An 18570-nucleotide genomic window follows, 5' to 3' on the forward strand; every position below is an offset into this window, starting at 1 on the left:
TGGTAGGAGTATGAATCCCCACTTTCACGCATTACAGCTTTCTGGTACTGGCAGCCAAGTAACAATGTTTGCACGTGAATCCTGTGCACAGAGTGTGTTGGGTTGATGTGGCCATAAAATGTGTATTCTATCACCATCTGTTAAAACCTGATGGGGTAGTGATTCCTTATCTCTGTGGCACATATTATCTGCTAATGGGCCATTTTTAAGACAATATGTGGCAATCATCTTTAGCTTTTCCACAACCCATCCACCCTCCAGGAAGATATCAACTGCTGCTGGGCCATTGAGTCCCAGTGTATGACTGATAAAATTACATCATCCCACTGGGACATGCTCCACTCAGGAGGAGGAGCCAAGCCTTTCCTACCTAGATAAAAACTGAGATTTGGACACCAAAGCACATCTTTTTCCACTGGATTCCAGAGGAAAAGCCAGACCTTTCCACATGATCCCTGAACCTTCAGAGGAAAACTAAACTCTTCTACAGGAGCACTGCTTCAGCTGAAACACATCTGCCACTGCAGGACGATGCAGCCACCATTTAATGGGACTGCTACCAACACCCTGACTGACTGATGGGTGTCAGCTTGGATTCTGACTCTGGCAGGGTTGGGATTATTCTTTGTAATACTGTATTTCTATTTTAATTTTCCTAGTAAAGAACTGTTATTCCTAATTCCCATATCTTTGCCTGAGAGCCCCTTAATTTCAAAATTATAATTATTTGGAGGGAGGGGGTTTACATTCTCCATTTCAAAGAGAAGCTTCTGCCTTTATTGGCAGATACCTGTCCTTCAAACCAGGACACAGAGTTTGGTTTTGAAGCTTTGAATTTGAACTGATACCTGTATTCAAGTCTCATTTTGTAACTTACAATATCCTGCTTACACATTCCACACAACAAGAAGTTGTAAGGCTCCTTCCCTCCCCATACATTTTAAAACCGGGATGAATTCCAAGTGTGTGTTATTGCTAGATTATTTAGAGTAATTAAGAATGTGTTTATTTATTGAGGTATTTTATATCTTATTATACTGCTATAATTTTAGGGTATTATTTGTAATGCATTCCTAGTGATGCCAAAATCACCCAAAACATATGGTTAGATGTCCTTTTTAACATTTCTACTCATATAAATATATAATTCAATCTGTCAGAGTCTTTCCTATTAACTAGAGAAGATGCACAATCTAGTAGAAGTGTGTTTCTCAGATTATTTGCAATAAACAAGTGTATATTCCGAATCTGCATGCCTTCTAGTTTTACTCATAAAAGAAAATTATTTCCCAGAATACTCCAACAGAAGTGTTCACCAGCAAACTATTTTCTAGATGGTTAATTTGTCAGTATGTTGTAAAATACACATGAACACAAAGCCTTTTACTTAGGGTGAGATTGGCTGACACTGAAAGCCTGAAGAATATCATTACGGCTTGAGAAGAAAAGAATACAGAGAGCTGGGGAGAAAGGGTGGAGAAAGAGACAACAGTTAAAAGAACAATCGGAGGAGCACTTATAATCACACTAAAGTATAGAACAATATAGCGCAAAGAATACACCAACCCAGTTATAGCCTCTCCTAAGGGTACCAGAATAGTTGACCCATGAGAGGGACACACCAGCACCCCCAAACGACCTAAACAAAAATCAGAGGTGTTTTGCTCAAAGTCCTGTGCCAGATAAATTCAATTAAGGGTAATGCTGCTTCTATTTGTAGGCTAGCTGGTCCTTCCTCTTTCTACTTACAGTTTTCAAAAGGAATATGGTAGCCCTCAGAAACACCATTAGTAGCCTGAAAGTGGATTTTATCAAGCTTGAATTTGCATTCAACATCCAACGTGTTCATTCTTAAAGTGCACATGCACAAAATTCCCTCCTGTCAGTCATGCTTCCTCTAAACCCCCTTCAGCTCCCCCCCACCACCCCCATATTTACACAGCATTTTTGGTCCCTAATCAGTGGAATAGAGCCATCTCTGTCTTGAAATAAGGATTAGTCTTCCATGACAGAAATACTGTACAGCGTATTTACAGAGGAATAAATTATTAATTTCTATAGATCATTTCATTATTGGCAGCTGAGACTTTAATTACAGAGGGAAATGTAAACTAAACACTTGTTTGTCAAGACTGAGACAAAATAAATGTTTTGCCCTGAGGATTGATTAGATTTGTAGGTATAGAAGAAGGGATTACAGGCAACCTCACCCCTGATAAGTCACAGATATACTAATTACCAAAGAAGAGGAACAGCCTTGCCCTTAATGGGTTGCAGCTATGACTAATAAAGATAAGTGTGATAAAAGGAGTGAGTTGGCTGGTCAGTGGGATCCTTAAGAAAATGAGAAAAAGGACCTTGACGAGGTAGAGGTGCCTGGAGGAGGTAGAGGAGCTTTAAGGAAGAAGGAATGATCCAGAGAGATACAGAGAAGAATAAAACAAGGGAGCAAGTTTCTGTAGTAAAAGATCTAGCAGAAGTCAGTCTGGGTCTGATGGAGCCTGCAGTCATAGTTTAGCTAGGTGTAAGCCTGCGGTCAGAGTCTGCAAGCCGATATTTGCAGTCATAGTCCAGCAGGAAATAGCCATCAGTCAGAGTACACAGTTGGACCCTGCTGTAGGAGCTTGCTGTAGTCAGAGTCAGGATGGCTAAGCTGTAATGAACAATTAAATGCTACACTTTTCATGTTGTTAAATGAGAGTCTGTGTCTTGGCTCATTTCTGCCTCTAATGAGAGGTCTGCTGTGACAAGATTCACTACTTTAAGAAAAGGCATTCAATTAGAACCATAGAGTGGAAAATTGGAGAGGTAACATCAATTACCCTTCATGGAACACTTCCAGGGTCCTGCTTTTCATTTTGTGACAGTTGCAAGTACCATGAAATGTTCACGACCCATAGGTAGCCACAATCTCTTGCTGTATCTCCCTGAGAACTGGCATTTCTAGAGACAGCTCACACCTCTTTCATGATCTCTTTAAGGAAAGCTTAATACATCTGATTCTGCACCTGGGTTCCCACTGTGCTAGGATTTTCCTTAGAGACTGTCCATCTAGCAATGCACAACATTAATTCCTTGTTTTTCATATTAGTGATTATTATCTACATGATAGTTGAATTAGATTAAAAAATGAAGCAAAACCAAAAACCACCCACATGCACCCTCTCCCAGTTTTGGATTTTACATCTGTAGTCTCAATTGCACCATCACTGACTCCTTTTAATAGACACTTGGTAGTTGCCATTGCTCTTATCTAGTCAGAATTTAACATTTTCTTTCTTCCTTATCTTCACTAATATTCACTGGGCCAGACCCATATCTCTGACACTATTTAGTCATTTAATGTAAGAGAGATCAACGAAATGCAGGGTTAAATATCTACCCAGCCATGAGACAGGTTATCATTACTGCAACATGGCCTGAGTGTAGTAAGTTCTACCATTCTCATGTGTGAGAAATGGATTTGTAAAGGATTCTCAATGCTTGACTGAAAGCTCACACAGTCCTGTACATCTGTATACAAACTCTGAGATAAGATGACCTGACTTAGCAACGCCATGGAATAGAAAATACATTGTTGAGAGAGAGACTGAACTAGAAACAAGTTTCAAATGATGGCCTTGCAAAAAGACCAGATATTTTTGAGAATTAGAACTGTGAAATATGCATTGTAGCAAGACCACGTGGGAAAAAATAATAGGTAATTTGTGTTAGAAATATTAGCACCATTGTGTGGCAAAGCTAATAGGCTGAAAAACATTTATAAGGTATTGTAACCAGGAAATAACTTGGCTTCTGATAGAATGGTGTAGAGTTTTACATCTCTTATGTATCACCCTTCAATGAGACTTATAATGGAGTAAAACCTTTTAAAACGCCTCCCAGTTGCCATGTCTCTGTAGGGATTTTCCAACTCTCGTGTAGTTCAGCACAAAGCAGTCATCAAGAAGGCAAGCACAGATTTGTGATTTACATACAGGCACAGCACAAACTTAGATTCAGGCCAGCCTCCTGGACTGCATCACCTTTATTTTTAAAGATTTACAGAATTATGAAACTGAGCAACATGTTGATTATTAGAAAAAGATAAGAAAAATAGCAAAAATACAGAATTTCCAGTTATCTTGTAGTTAAATAGTCAAAAGGTTACACAATCACATCCTCACTGTTTTCTTCTGAGTGTTACTTCACCAGTTCTCTTTTGTTGAGCTCTTTTTACCAGGAATGACTAAGAAATGAAGCCTATAAGAACTTTTTGACAGTGGTGATTTACATGAGTAGAGATACATCCCTTTCGACTTCTCTGGCCAATGTTAAGTCGCCAACTCTGTTCAGTAGTTTTGGCAGGAATGAATTAGGGAACCTTAACTAAGGGTGAAAATTAGGGTTTTGATGAGGTTTTTCTTCCAGCACTTATTCTTATGACAAGCATCCCAATCCATGTCAAAGCTTTTCTTGGCTCGGTGAATACAATTTATATCTTGAGAGATGTCCTGGTTTGGAGGACAGATGTCTGCCAGAGAATGGCAGGAACTTCTCTTTGAAATGGAGAATGTAAACCCCCTCCCTCCAAATAATTATAATTTTGAAATTAAGGGGCTCTCAGGCAAAGATATGGGAATTAGGAATAACAGTTCTTTACTAGGAAAATTAAAATAGAAATACAGTATTACAAAGAATAATCCCAACCCTGCCAGAGTCAGAATCCAAGCTGACACCCATCAGTCAGTCAGGGTGTTGGTAGCAGTCCCATTAAATGGTGGCTGCATCGTCCTGCAGTGGCAGATGTGTTTCAGCTGAAGCAGTGCTCCTGTAGAAGAGTTTAGTTTTCCTCTGAAGGTTCAGGGATCATGTGGAAAGGTCTGGCTTTTCCTCTGGAATCCAGTGGAAAAAGATGTGCTTTGGTGTCCAAATCTCAGTTTTTATCTAGGTAGGAAAGGCTTGGCTCCTCCTCCTGAGTGGAGCATCTCCCAGTGGGATGATGTAATTTTATCAGTCATGCAATGGGACTTAATGGCCCATTAACAGAAGATAACTCCTTGGAGGAAGGATAGGTTGTGAAAAAGATAAAGATGACTGCCCCACTTTGTTTTAAAAAGATGCCCCATTAGCAGACATATATGCCATGGAGGTAAGGATCACTGCTCCACCTGGTTTCAGGAGATGGTGATAGAATACATGCTTTTGATCACTTCTAGTATTGCAACCTGAGACATTATCCACCCCTTATTCTATTACCATCTGCATAATGAAACATTATATACAGTTCTCACTTAATATTAGGTTTCCCTGTGTCACACAATGGGTTTCTTCATCTTTCTGCATTACTCATCAAGTGTAACCAGGTCCTTGAGTAAAGACAATCCCACGGATGGATTTGTCTTTACCCGAGGTGAGACTAATCCAAACAGTCTTTCCTAAAATACCTTTCATGTGTACTACAGGGACTTTATCTCCATCCACTGTGTGCAAGGGTTTAGACTGGGCAGGACCAGCTCAATTGATGGACCCTCAGGTGTTGACCATCCAGGTGGCCTTTGCTAAGTTTGTTTCCCAGTTCATGAAGGTTCCATAGCCAAGTGCCTTCAGGGTAGTCTTGAGTAGCCTGCTGCACTGTTCTACTTTCCTGGCAGCTGGTGCATTGTAAGGCATATGATATATCCATTCAATGCCATGTTCTCTGGCCCAGGTGTTGATAAGGCCGTTCTTGAAATGGGTCCTGTTGTCCGACTTCATTCTCTCATGGGTACCATGCCTCCAAAGGACTTGTTTCTCAAAGCCTAAGATGATGTTCCAAGCAGTGGCGTGGGGCACAGGGTAGGTCTCCAACCATCCGGTGGTGGCTTCCACCATGGTCAGCATGTAGCGCTTGCCTTGGTGGGTCTGAGGCAGTGTGAGGTAGTCAATCTGCCAGGCCTCTCCATACTTATATTTAGACCATTGCCCCCCATACCAGAGGGGCTTCACCCGCTTGGCTTGCTTGATGACAGCACACGTCTCACAGTCATGGATAACCTGAGAAATACTGTCCATGGTTAGATCCACCCCTCGGTCTCGTGCCCACTTATAGGTGGCGTCTCTGCCCTGATGACCTGAGGCATCGTGGGCCCATCGAGCTAGGAAAAATTCTCCCTTGTGTTCCCAATCTAAGTCTATCTTTAACACCTCTATCTGTGCAGCCTGCTCTACCTGCTCGTTATGCCGGTGTTCTTCATTAGCCCAACTCTTGGGAACATGGGCATCCACATGACAGACTTTCACAGGTAGCTTCTCTACCCTAGTGGTAATGTCTTTCCACTCATCAGCAGCCCAGACTAATTTTCCTCTATATTGCCAGTCAGCCTTTTTCCACCTCTCCAGCCACCCCCAGAGAGCATTGGCTACCATCTATGAATCAGTGTAAAGGTAGAGTTTTGGCCATTTCTCTCTCTCAGCAATGTCCAAGGCCAGCTGAACCGCTTTGAGCTCAGCAAGTTGACTGGATCCACCTTCTCCTTGGGTAGCTTGTGCAACCTGTCGTGTGGGGCTCCATACGGCTGCTTTCCACTTCTGGTCCATCCCCATGATGTGACAGGAACCATCGGTGAAAAGGGCGTAGCATTTTTCATCTGCTGGCAGTTGGTTGCACGGTGGGGCTTCTTCAGCCCGGGTCACTTGCTTCTGCTCCCCTTCATCAGTGAGACCAAAATCTTCACCTTCTGGCCAGTTTGTAATTATCTCCAAAATCCCAGGGCGATTCGGGTTGCCAATACGGGCGCGCTGCGTGATGAGGGCAATCCACTTGCTCCATGTGGCGTCGGTGGCGTGGTGGGTAGAGGGAACCTTTCCTTTGAACATCCACTCCAGCACTGGCAGTCGGGGTGCCAGGAGAAGCTGTGCTTCCGTGCCAATCACCTCTGAGGCAGCTTGAACTCCTTCATAGGCAGCCAGGATTTCCTTCTCTGTGGGAGTGTAATTGGCTTCAGACCCTTTGTAACTTCTGGTCCAGAATTCCAGGGGTCGGCCTCGGGTCTCACCAGGCACCTTCTGCCAAAGGCTCCAGGACAGACCATGGTTCCCGGCTGCAGAGTAGAGCACATTCTTTACCTCTGGTCCCATCCTGACTGGGCCAAGGGCTACCACATGAGCGATCTCCTGCTTGATATGGGTGAAGGCTTGCTGTTGTTCAAGGCCCCAGTGGAAATCGTTCTTCTTGCGGGCGACCAGGTAGAGAGGGCTCACAATCTGGTTGTACTCAGGGATGTGCATTCTTCAAAAACTCAAAAATTTAAGGCATGCACACAGGAAGAGTTAGGATCCATTTGTGGTGCTGTCATTTGTGACCAGGTCAGAGGGTCAACACCATGGACATGCCAAATTAGAACCCACTTCCCTTTTCTTAGCTTGTTGCAAGCTGCAAAATAGTGGATGAAACTTTCCAATTAATTGGCAGTCAAACTCTGCAAGGAAATGTGTTCTGTACCTTGCAAAGCTGTCTGGAATGACATTTTTGATGGTTTTAAATTTATAGAATATCTTTTCTCTGGAGCATTAGGACTGTAGTTTAGCTGCTCTAAAAAAAGTCTCATCAACTGATCCAGTGGCTGCTTGTGGTTCGTCTGGTCTTTCATCAGTCATCCTGAAACTACAGGGATAGTGACTTCCTGTCCTGACTGTCTTGAGGTTGGGAGGGATTTTAATTAGAACCCAGGCTATGAGACATTGGATTTTTGTGAATCTTTTCTAGTCTTCTCATTTTGAAATATCCAGTTTAAAATAGCACTGTGATAAGAATATTTTCTTTCATTATTGTTATATGCGTACCCTTGAAATTAGTGGGTATTTTGGGCTTAGTTATGGCAGAACGTCATTAGAAGCAAGCCAACATCTCTCAAAAAAACCCCAAAGGACCAAGCAACCTCACACTTTTCTCCTGAGAAACCACTGGTTTGTAATAAAAAGTGAAGTAACATTTTGAGATGAAGCACTTAAACCACCTCTCTGTGGTGTATTAGGTGTTGGCAGTTCCACAAATTCTCACACGAAATCTCATTTTGACTGTCTATTATAATAATATTAAAATCCTTCCATTTGCCATTCAGAAAGCTGATTGCAGTGCCAGTGCCAGCTGAACTCAACGAAGAATTTAATACTCCCAAAAACTGGACAAAAAGGAGATTAATTTGAGATAACCCTAAAGCCAATATCAGTTGGCCACTTTTTTAAAGATCTCTGTAGAGTCTAAGATACATATTCTAGATATGGTTCATCTTACCTCGCAAAAGGGTTACAGGAGCCTCACTGTGGCAAATCTCATCTTTTTAAGAGCATAACCAGGTAATCTAGAAATACCTCTGAAATGTTGGGTTCAGGTGGCAGATACCAAGAAGGTGAGAAGACTAGGTGTAGAATCTGCTCTGGTTGGTGGGACTCAAACAGCATCAGAACAGAATTATAGCCAGAATGAGTCTGGTTTTTGAGCAGCCTCAATTATTAGTTAATGCCCTGGGACTACATCGTCACATGTGCTCTAAATTTGTCAAACTCCCTCTGCTGTAACACAAGTCCAGGTCATACATGTGGTGCATTTACTGCAAGCAGGAGAAACAGTACAAAATACCAAATATTTCAATTTGCCATAGTTTTTCTAAAAGAATCAGGAACTGAAGTGACAGCTTTAGTGTCAAATGATGCAATGTTGCAGCCAGAGGTTACAAATGGCCTGGCTGAAAAGTCTCCCAAGGAGGCTGTCAGCAACAGGCAGAATGAAAAAGAAACCACTTAAGCACTTCAGAGATAATACTGCATTAAAACACAGAGCTGTGGCAGGGATTCAGGGCAGATTTTCACAGTCTTTTGTCAGTTAGTCATTCAAATTTTTTGATACAGAACCATTTACATTAAGTTGTGAAGTCCAAGCGCTTTTTGATACCTAAGTCAGTCCACTTTAATAAAAAACTTTAATAAAAGTTTACCCTCAGTACTTTTCTGCTGCTGAGCTGTTTGCATAATTTCACATTTCACACATGTAGGTCTGTGTTTCTACAGCTTGGATGGAGAGTGAAACCAGGAGCTTTCAGTTATAGGAGACCTTTGGGTTTTGAAAAAAGCCCTGTCCACCTCCTTCCTATCAGTCAAAGCCCAAAGGGAGGATGGAGATTTCCTCATGCTCCAGGTGCCATCCTGTGAAGAAGAGGCAAAAGACCTTAATGCTGAAATGACCACATGGGTTGTATCAGCAAATGTCAGGATCATACACCTCTCTTCTTTCAGTCTCAGTTCAAATTGGACTTGGAAATGACAAACACCAAGTGCAGATGCCACACTCTCTCCCACATGAATCTCAGAAGAACGTGTTCTACTCTCTACTTCTAGTTTAAGTTCAGTTTTACCAATGTTTGAGCGTTATTAGCACATAATTAAATCTGTAAAAATATCTGAGGGTTCTGGTAGTCTTTCCTCATGTATAAAGTTAATTCCCAAATCCAACAACTTTTTAAAAAATCATAAAAATGTACAACTTTAATTTGTCTTAGTACCATATGCTTAAATGAAACAAGTCTTTTAAGTATAAGGTTGGGTAAAATTTAATGGCAAACCAGTTAGCTCTGTTTGCAAGTAATTTTGATATTGAAAGTAATCCAAAAGCTTTACTATATCTTATGTATTTCCCCACTTGTCCTGTTTTTAAGCATTTCCATACTTTATTTTCTTACAAAGCATTCTCTTAGCTTTTTCTACCTACATTAAATTGTATGTCTAATCAGTATTAAAATGGGAAACCTTTATTAATCTATCTTTCTCCAAGTGCTCAAGATAGCCTAAAACAGAGGAAAATGAAAGTCAGCTTTGGAGCCCAGAACTCCAAAAGATCTTAAATGTTTACAAAATTCTTGTTTAACTGTTCCCATTAGATATGAACAATCTCATGAATTGTCAAGAGAGATGTTAGATGTAAATGGAATTCAACAGACATCAAAAAGAGGGAGGGGCAAAAAATTCAGGAAATTTTCAGAAAGGCTAGTTCCAGAAATTAGGAAAATTTACATTATATCAACTGTGAAGTAAGTATATGTGCTGGTTGCACATGGAGGGGGAGGAGGGGTGGAGCTGCCTGATGGAAAGCAACACGAGGCTGGGGAGTAGGAGGGCTGTCCCTCTGTCCCTCTCTGTCTGGGGGCTTCCCCTGTGAGCTGTGGAGACCAATCAGAGAGCTGATTTAGTAGTGGACAGCTCAGGAAACCAATTAAAAAGCTATTTCGCTTTCACGAATCACATTGGATTAAGTCAACCAACCCTCTTTTGGCTTCCGGCCTCTGGAGGTGCGGTGGTCTCTGGCTGGGACCCTGGCCCGGCTCTGGGCTTGGCCTCGGGCCTGGCCCGGCACCCTGGCCTGACACCGGCTCTGTGGGGAGCCCCTGGCCAGGCCCCAGTTTGGCTCGGCGGGGCTGTGGCTCGGCCGCATGGCTCCGGCATGGCCCCAGCAGGGCCCCGGCACGGCCCCTGCCCCTGCCCTGGCTCTGGTGGTCCCCGGCTCTTTGCTTGGCTTGGCTCAGCTCAGCTCGGCTCCCCTCTCCACGTGGCATGGCTGAGCGGGGGGATAGGGCAGCCAGCAAAGGCCCTCCCTTCCCCCCCCAACCCCGTTCTGCGAGAAGAGGCCTCCAACTGCCCACGTGGCTTCTTCACGATCTGGATACAATTTTAACTCTTTTTAATGCCTGGATAATATTCTTGATCTCCTGAGCTCTCCTGGTTGAGAAGAAATAAAGAATGGAGTCTACAGAAGTCAGTGGAATGAAGATAAAGTTCCTGATGGGAAGAGATTGAAAAGATGCAGCTGATAATTAGCTGAAAACCTCTTTTTGTGGGCTAAGGGGACGGTGACTACAATAAAATTAATTTAAACTGTGAAATATACTTGGGGAGGTTTGGGGTGCTTGAGAAGAAGTCTTTTTGCCTCGCGGAAATGGAGCTCTCTGTTTTGGGACTGGAATATGAACAGAGACATTTGATAGAGAAGGAGATGAAGAGAATTTTGTTTTTCGGCAGCCTGCCTTTAAAAGTAGTACCCCATGTGTGCATGGTAACCCATAGCACAGCTCTGGAAGGACTGTGAAAATGGGAGGAAATTCATAGTTTTGTAGTTCCCGGGTGGATGCAGATTGTGAAGGTGAAGACCCCCCCTAAGCCTAAACCAAAAAAGGAACTTTGCTCTCTAAAGTGAACTGAAATGATTATTTAAGTAGATAAATGACTGAAGTGTTCTCTCTATGTTGTTGTTAAGGAATGTGGAATGAAGGGAGGAGGGAATAATCTAGAAACCTTATTCTGAATTCTTTTCTTGTGTTATTAATAAATCTCTTCTTATATCCTTTTAAGTTTTAAGCCTGTGTTGTCTTTACTCCTAAATCCTATCTCTAAAAGAAATTAAATATATTAAAATTGGCAAAACCCAAGTCACATCGTGACAGTATATTTAACAGAAGTTCTCCACAAAACAAACAATGACAAGAAAAAATAAACTCCCCACAAATTCTGGCTATTGGGCTTTTGTCCTTTAAGTCTTTAATTCTTTAAAAGTTTGCTGCAATAAAATTCAATTGGTTACGTGTTTTATGTGCTGGCCATTCCCTGATTATTCGTTTCAGTAAGATGAGAAATTGCCTGTACCAGCACTTCTTACATGCTTTTTCTGGAACATCTAGAAAGAATGCTGGCATCTCCCTGAAGACTTTTTTCATTTATTAAGGCTTTTGTTCTCATCTAATTCTAACAGGGTCACTGTTCTTTCCTTTGAGCTGATCAAGAGATTCGACATACCCACCCTGTTTACCAGAGCATTGCTAACAGTGAGGCATTGACATATGCAAACAAGGGCAAGGAGCTGGATTACTTTTTAAGCTGCAATGACAAACTAAAATTTCTAATTTCTTACATTTTCTGTAAGAAAATGCTCTGCTTTTACTAGCAAGATGATTTTGGATTCTGCAGGTTAGAACATCGAGCATTTATTCATACAGCTGTGATGTCAAGGGGCAGGGCTGTATCAAACAGAGGAGGAACCCCAAGTTGTTTTCTACACCAGGTTCAGTATCTGAACAAAGACCAGCTGAAGTCTCATCTTTTGAGGAAACTTCCTGGGTTGTTTCTTCTCTCAGGGTTCAAGATCTACAACCACATTAAGCCATTGAATTTTTAGGTGCCCATCCCTGCTGAGTTCAGAAGGATGTTGGGACTCCTTGTAACCTGCTAAAACATATCTGTAATTTTTTTTTTTTTTTTTTTTTTTTTTTTGCCTTGCATTCCAGACAGGAATTTTAAAGAGGTGCTGGTATTACAGATTTAAAAAATATGTTTTCAGCAGTGTCTGTAGTTCAACAAGCTCTTCCAGTCTGTGCCCCCTTTCCCACCCTTCAAACTCTGTTTTGCCTCACAGCTGTTCCTGAATGTGATACTATTCTGGTAAAACAAAATCATCTTCAATCCTCCAGTACATCTAAGCCACAGCAATACCTACTCTGGAGCATCTTCTGTGAACAAGTGGGTTTTTAATGGAATCAATGAGAAGTAAGGAAAAAAAATTAAATGTAGTCATGAAACTTGCTTTTTATTGATACTTCTACCACCTGGTGAGTCAGCGATCATTCACTTTCATGTCTGAGTGCAACACAGTTTATGTTTGCTCTTTGCCTTGTAATTATTAATCTACTGCCTCCAAAGTTCCTATTCACAACTTTCACTTTGATCTTGGAATTAAACCATCTATTGCACAGGTATTTTATCTATTTTCCATTACAGAGATATTTTTCTTTGTCCCACATCTGATTTTTAATGGGTATTTAGGCAAAGTAAACTTCATATTTAACTGAGTTTTGTGGATAATGATTATTGGCTAAAAAGATATTAACTCCCTGATGTAACACTGCTGAATTGTGTTACAGAACAGGGACTCCTGACCCTCAATCAATAGGAGGGTGGTTGTATTTCTTTAAAAGGTTGAAATAAAATGTAAATACAAGGGTAAGAAAAGTTTCTCTAGAGTAAATAATTTATTACAGTAGCACAATAATATTGTCCAGAGTGTGAATTTGCCTTCTTAGACCAAACCAGGTTGGTTTTCCTTCACCTTCCAGGTCCTACTGCAATCCATTGTCCGTGTAGTGAAGAGAAAAATGAGAATGCATATTTTAAATATAAATTTTCCCAGCGACTGATAGATATTTGTTATCTTGCATATCCATTTACCTAAGAGCTAATGATGAAGTTGCAGATTGTAATGCTGTTGCTAAAGTGACATTTCTCTTTCAAACATGCCAGTTACAGGAAAAAACACCACATATAAACAGGATTTAAAAGACTTACAATGGCTGGGAGCAATGGAAAAAGCCAAGTGAGTGAAGCAAGTATCCAGTTCCTCTGTCTATAACACAATTCAACTTAACACCTGGAGTGAGTCTTGTTCCTGATGGATGAGCTTCCCCTTTCTTGGGTTTTGGCCAAAGAAGAGCTTTTCTGGTTCTGTTGGCTGGGGCTGCAATGATATCTAGTAACTGCCTGGCTAATTACAGCTGGAACTTTCACAGGCCCTATCCCATTAGCTCCAGCAGTGAGGAATTCCTACAGCAGGACTTGCCTTTTCCACTTCCATCATATTGCCTTCCATAAGAGCACGGGGCAAAATGTTCTCAAACAGAGAGAGACAAAAATTGACTTGCTCACACTGTTACATTCCTTAGAATATAAAATTGTGTTTTGAATTAAATTTTAATTAATTAATGATCATGTCTCTTCTAAATAGACCTTCCTGCTTTTTTTTTAACACTGTCTCCCATCAAGCCACTATGACAAAAAACTACATCTGGTAATTACTGAATGGCCTAAATTTATTTCTTATATAATATTGAAGAGTTAACAGTGCTATAGATTTGACAAATCCATCTGTCTTGGTTTGAAGGACAGGTGTCTGCAATAAAGGCAGAAGCTCCTCTTTGAAACAGAGAACTTAATTCTTCTCCCTCCTGAATATTATAATTGTCTGAATCAGAAACTCCAAGGCAGAGATAAGGCTGTAGGAGTACCAGCTTTTTGCTAATATATCTAACATACAAACAGAAACAACAGCAGTTATTAAAATTACCAACAGAACAGAACAAATAACTCAGTTCCAGTCCTTTCTTTAGCCGCAGACACGCTTGGCCTGTGTCTGTTCCCGGTGGTGGAAAACGTGGCAAGGCCCACACAGCTGCGGAGAACAGGCAGGAGCGGAGGGGTGGGGGTGGTGGCAGCAGTGGCTGCGCTGTATCTCAGGTGGAAGCAGGGTGGAGGGGCAGCTCCTCGCTCACTGTTTGCATCCTGGTTATCAGCCGTGTCCTCAGAGGTAGGAGGCTGGAGCAGGGCAGACGCACAGCAGTCTGATCACAGAGCATCTGGGTCCTCCATGTTCTGGCTGCGTGGGCTGCAGATGGCACTTCCTCCTCCTCCGAGCTCATGGGATGCACAAGTAGCGCCACCACGTCCCCACCCCCCCACCCCATCCTGGGAGCCAGCTCCCACCTGCCCCTTTGTCTATAGTCCTCAAAAGATCCTGGGCCTTGCCGGCAGGTTCCACTAGCACGATAATGGGAAAAATTCTTTAAACTGGGACAGTAAAAGAACAAAAACCCAAACCCCAACACCATCCAAAAGAAAACTGGTTTTTCAGCTTGTGTTGGGTTAATGTGGCCAGAAATGTGTATTCCATCACCATCTGTTAAAACTGGGTGGGGTCCATCTTTAAGACAAGATGGGGCAATCATCTTTAGTTTTTCCACAACCCATCCGCCCTCCAGGAAAATATCAACTGCTGCTGGGCCATTAAGTCCCACTGTATGACTGATAAAATTCCATCATCCCATTGGGAGATGCTCCACCCAGGGGGAGGAGCAAAGACTTTCCTACCTAGATAAAAACGGAGTTGTTGGACAGCAAGTTACCTTCTTTCCACTGGATTCCAGAGGAAAAGCCAGACCTTTCTACATCATCCCTGGACTTTTGGAGGAAGGCTGCACCCTTCTACAGGAACACTCCTTCAACTGAACCACACCTGTGACTTCAGGGGGACTGTAGCCACCATTTGATCGGACTGCTACCAACACCCTGACTGACGGGGTGTCAAGTTGGATTTTGACTCTGTCAGGGTTGGGATTGTTTTTTGAAATGCTGTATTTCTATTTTAATTTTCCTAGTAAAGAACTTTTATTCCTAATTCCCATATCTTTGCCTGAGAGCCCCTTAATTTCAAATTTATAATAATTTGGAGGGATGGGGGTTTACATTCTCCATTTCAAAGAGAAGCCTCTGCCTTTATTGGCAGATAAGTGTACTTCAAACCAGGACACAGCTGTATTGTAAATAATAGCTAATCTAATCGAGCAGGACTCTGCAGGTTTTGCATGATTTGCAACCAGTGACTTGAAAATGTTTTCCACATATTAAAGCTACCAGCTTTGTAGGATTGTAGATACCAATTTTGTAAGGATTACAAAATTCCCATTTTAAGCAAAAAGACACTGAGGCAGTGGAGTTCTTAGCAGTTTATGTGTAATGAGAAAACCTTATTTACACCTTATACTTTCTCACAGTAAGTCAAACTGTATAAATGAAGGCTACATCGGTTTACAGCCTTTGATAAACAGTCTTTGAATGTGGAGGAAGCTGTTGTACCTTCAGATGGGCAGCAAAACCAAGTTCAGAAGGGGTTATGCCTTAGAGAACAGAACTTCAACATAGTGCAGATAATTGGCAATCAAAATAATTATTCAGTGATTGTTCTCTCTCTCCAAGCTTAAGAGAAGGCAATGGCTTTTCATATTGTTAACTTCACTTAGTATTTTTCTTGTTGATGAAGAAAGGAATTCTAAACACCCTTCATTCTTCATTTAAAGATCCTGACTCTGAGAAAAACAATTAAGACTCTCATGACCTTGGAATTCCATCAAGAAGCTTTTGTATCAAGTACCCTTTCACTGTTTTTTTATACTCCAACTTTAACTAATGCTGAAACAGTGTGTTTATGTCGCACAGTCCTTTTTGAACTTCTACTGTTGTCTTTTAAAGTCCAAACACTGACAGCTAATGACATTCAAAGACCACAGGTCAAGGTAACTAGTAGTGAAGTCAACAGCATTTCTGTTGATTATGTCCCAAAACTGCCTCACCTAATGGGAAACAGTTGGCCAGTAAGTTGTGTTTTGAGCTGGCCTCCTTTAATCTTTAAAATCACAAGCTGTGGAGATGCCTGTGGTCTGCTGATGCGCATCTGAGTCACATTTAACACTGACATTCTTTGCTTCTGAGGTTTCTTCTGATGTGAGTTTGAGCTATAAAGTGATTTGATCCTGTCCACAGCTTCCAGCCAAGGAGACCAGAGAACACTTTTACATTTGTGAATAGCACACACAGGGCTTTCTCTCAGCTGGAGTGGGATGAACTTTTGGGAAAATTCTTGTATTTAACCTTCTCTAACAACTACCATGGCCTCCACTGTCTTGGTTTGAAAGGAAGGCAGGACGCTCCCTTGGATTGGAGAATGTAAACCTCCTCCCTCCAAATTATTATCATTTTGAAATTAAGGGGCTTTCAGGTGAAGATATGAGGATAGGAGCAACAGTTCTTTACTAGTATGTATAACAAAGCAAACAAAACAACAACAGCTATGGAATTAAGAACAAACAACCCCAGGGACCTTGTGACAGCTGAGATGGGAAGAATGGAGGAGAGGCTTTGCCTCACAATGCCCTGGGGTCAGTCCTGGTGCCCTAGCAGGACTCTGAGGAGCACCAAGCTGGAATGGCAGGAATGAGCAGAAATCTCCAGCTGGTGGAGGAGATGGATCAAAACTCTGGGCAGTGACAGAACTGCGGGATGTGCTGGCAGGGCAGGGGGTGTGGGGCTGCAGCGCAGAGAAACCCAGGGCAGAGAACCCCATAGCAGAGAGACCCAGAGCAGAGAAACCCAGAGCAGAGACACTCAGAGCAGAGAGAGCCAGAGCAGAGAGATCCAGAGCAGAGAGACCCAGGGCAGAGACACCCAGAGCAGAGAAACCCAGAGCAGAGAGACCCAGAGCAGAGAGACCCAGGGCAGAGAACCCCAGAGCAGAGAGACCCAGAGCAGAGAGACCCAGATCAGAGACCCAGAGCAGAGAGACTCAGGGCAGAGAAACCCAGAGCAGGACAGAGTAGTGGCAGGGCTGGGGCAGCCCAAGCAGGGCAGGGATGGGGGCTCAGGGCAGGGATGGGGGCTCAGGATTCCCAGGAACACAAGCACATGGGGCTAGGGCCCTCTTTTAGTGAGGTAGGTATTAATAAGGTCCCGGGTCAGTGGCACCTCTCACTAGCAGATGCTCATCCCAGGCTGGGTTATGGCGTGTTCCTTTCTCAGAGCAACAGCAGCTTCCAAGCATGTCCTCTGAAAACCGCACAGCAAGAGAGCAACTGACCCCTCCCAGCTCCTATTTACCTGGGCCTGGCCAACCCTGTTTTTTCAGGTACCCATAAGTACCAGCAGTCAGCGTTTCCCAGCAACTCATGGGAAAAATTCCATAGGTAAGAAGGAACAAGAAAAGAAATGTAACCCTCGACATCAACAAAGTGGGGATTTTCCTTTGTTTTATAAGGGAGAACGTAGGCAGACTTGACTCGAATGCTGACACACAGAGTTGAATCCATAGAAAGCAACTAGAAAATACAGCTGCTGTTTGGAAGTAAAGCTAGGAAAGAGCCTGAAGGCTTCACTGCACTGTACAGTAAGAAACCTGGAGCATTTGCATCTCAGCAAAAGAATTTATCAAATTTGCTTTATAAATCCTTTTAAGCTTCTTTTTAAGGCTCGCATTTGTATATGAATTTTCTGAATTCTTGCCTGATTTACACATTTTCTCAATTACATGAACTTGAAACATAACGCTTAATACATTATAATTCTTTTTTCTCTGTGATGAGACTGCATAATTTTGTAAAGTTTAAGGGACTTAATATCCCCTATGCTGCTGGTTAGCACCATAGTGGTTATTTTACATCACTGGAAACTTGATCCATATGTGGGATCATGCTCACTGGTGTTAATATTGGGCCTTACAAACTGTGTACTGACTGCATGAATTAGAAGTAGAAGGTAACAGTTGAACTTGAACTCTATGTGATAATTTGACTGGTAACCATCCCAAGTGAGGAGCACCCAGCATATTTGATTATTCCTGAACAAAATTACTTACTAAGCAGACACCCCATACACAGAACATTGGATTCCTCCTTTAACCCATGCAGATTAATACCTTCTGAGTCAGGCTTATGTTTCGCTTCTGGGAATGAGAAAACAAAGGTCTTGTGGTGACTCATTTTGCACAAACTGGTTGTTTTCAGAGTAGCAGTTTTTACCATGGGTTGAAATGAAAACAGCTGCCAAGTGCAATTTGATTCAAAAAGGCAGTGCCCAGATACGTCTGTGGCTCTGCAAAGCCCTGACCTTCTGTTGTGCTGCAGCCCCTCAGCACATTCGTGTTCCTGAACATTTAACACTGGATTGTGACCTTCGCAAACACCACTGTGTTGGATC

This window comes from Oenanthe melanoleuca, chromosome 27 (assembly GCF_029582105.1).
Source record: "Oenanthe melanoleuca isolate GR-GAL-2019-014 chromosome 27, OMel1.0, whole genome shotgun sequence".
In the NCBI taxonomy this organism is placed as follows: domain Eukaryota; kingdom Metazoa; phylum Chordata; class Aves; order Passeriformes; family Muscicapidae; genus Oenanthe; species Oenanthe melanoleuca.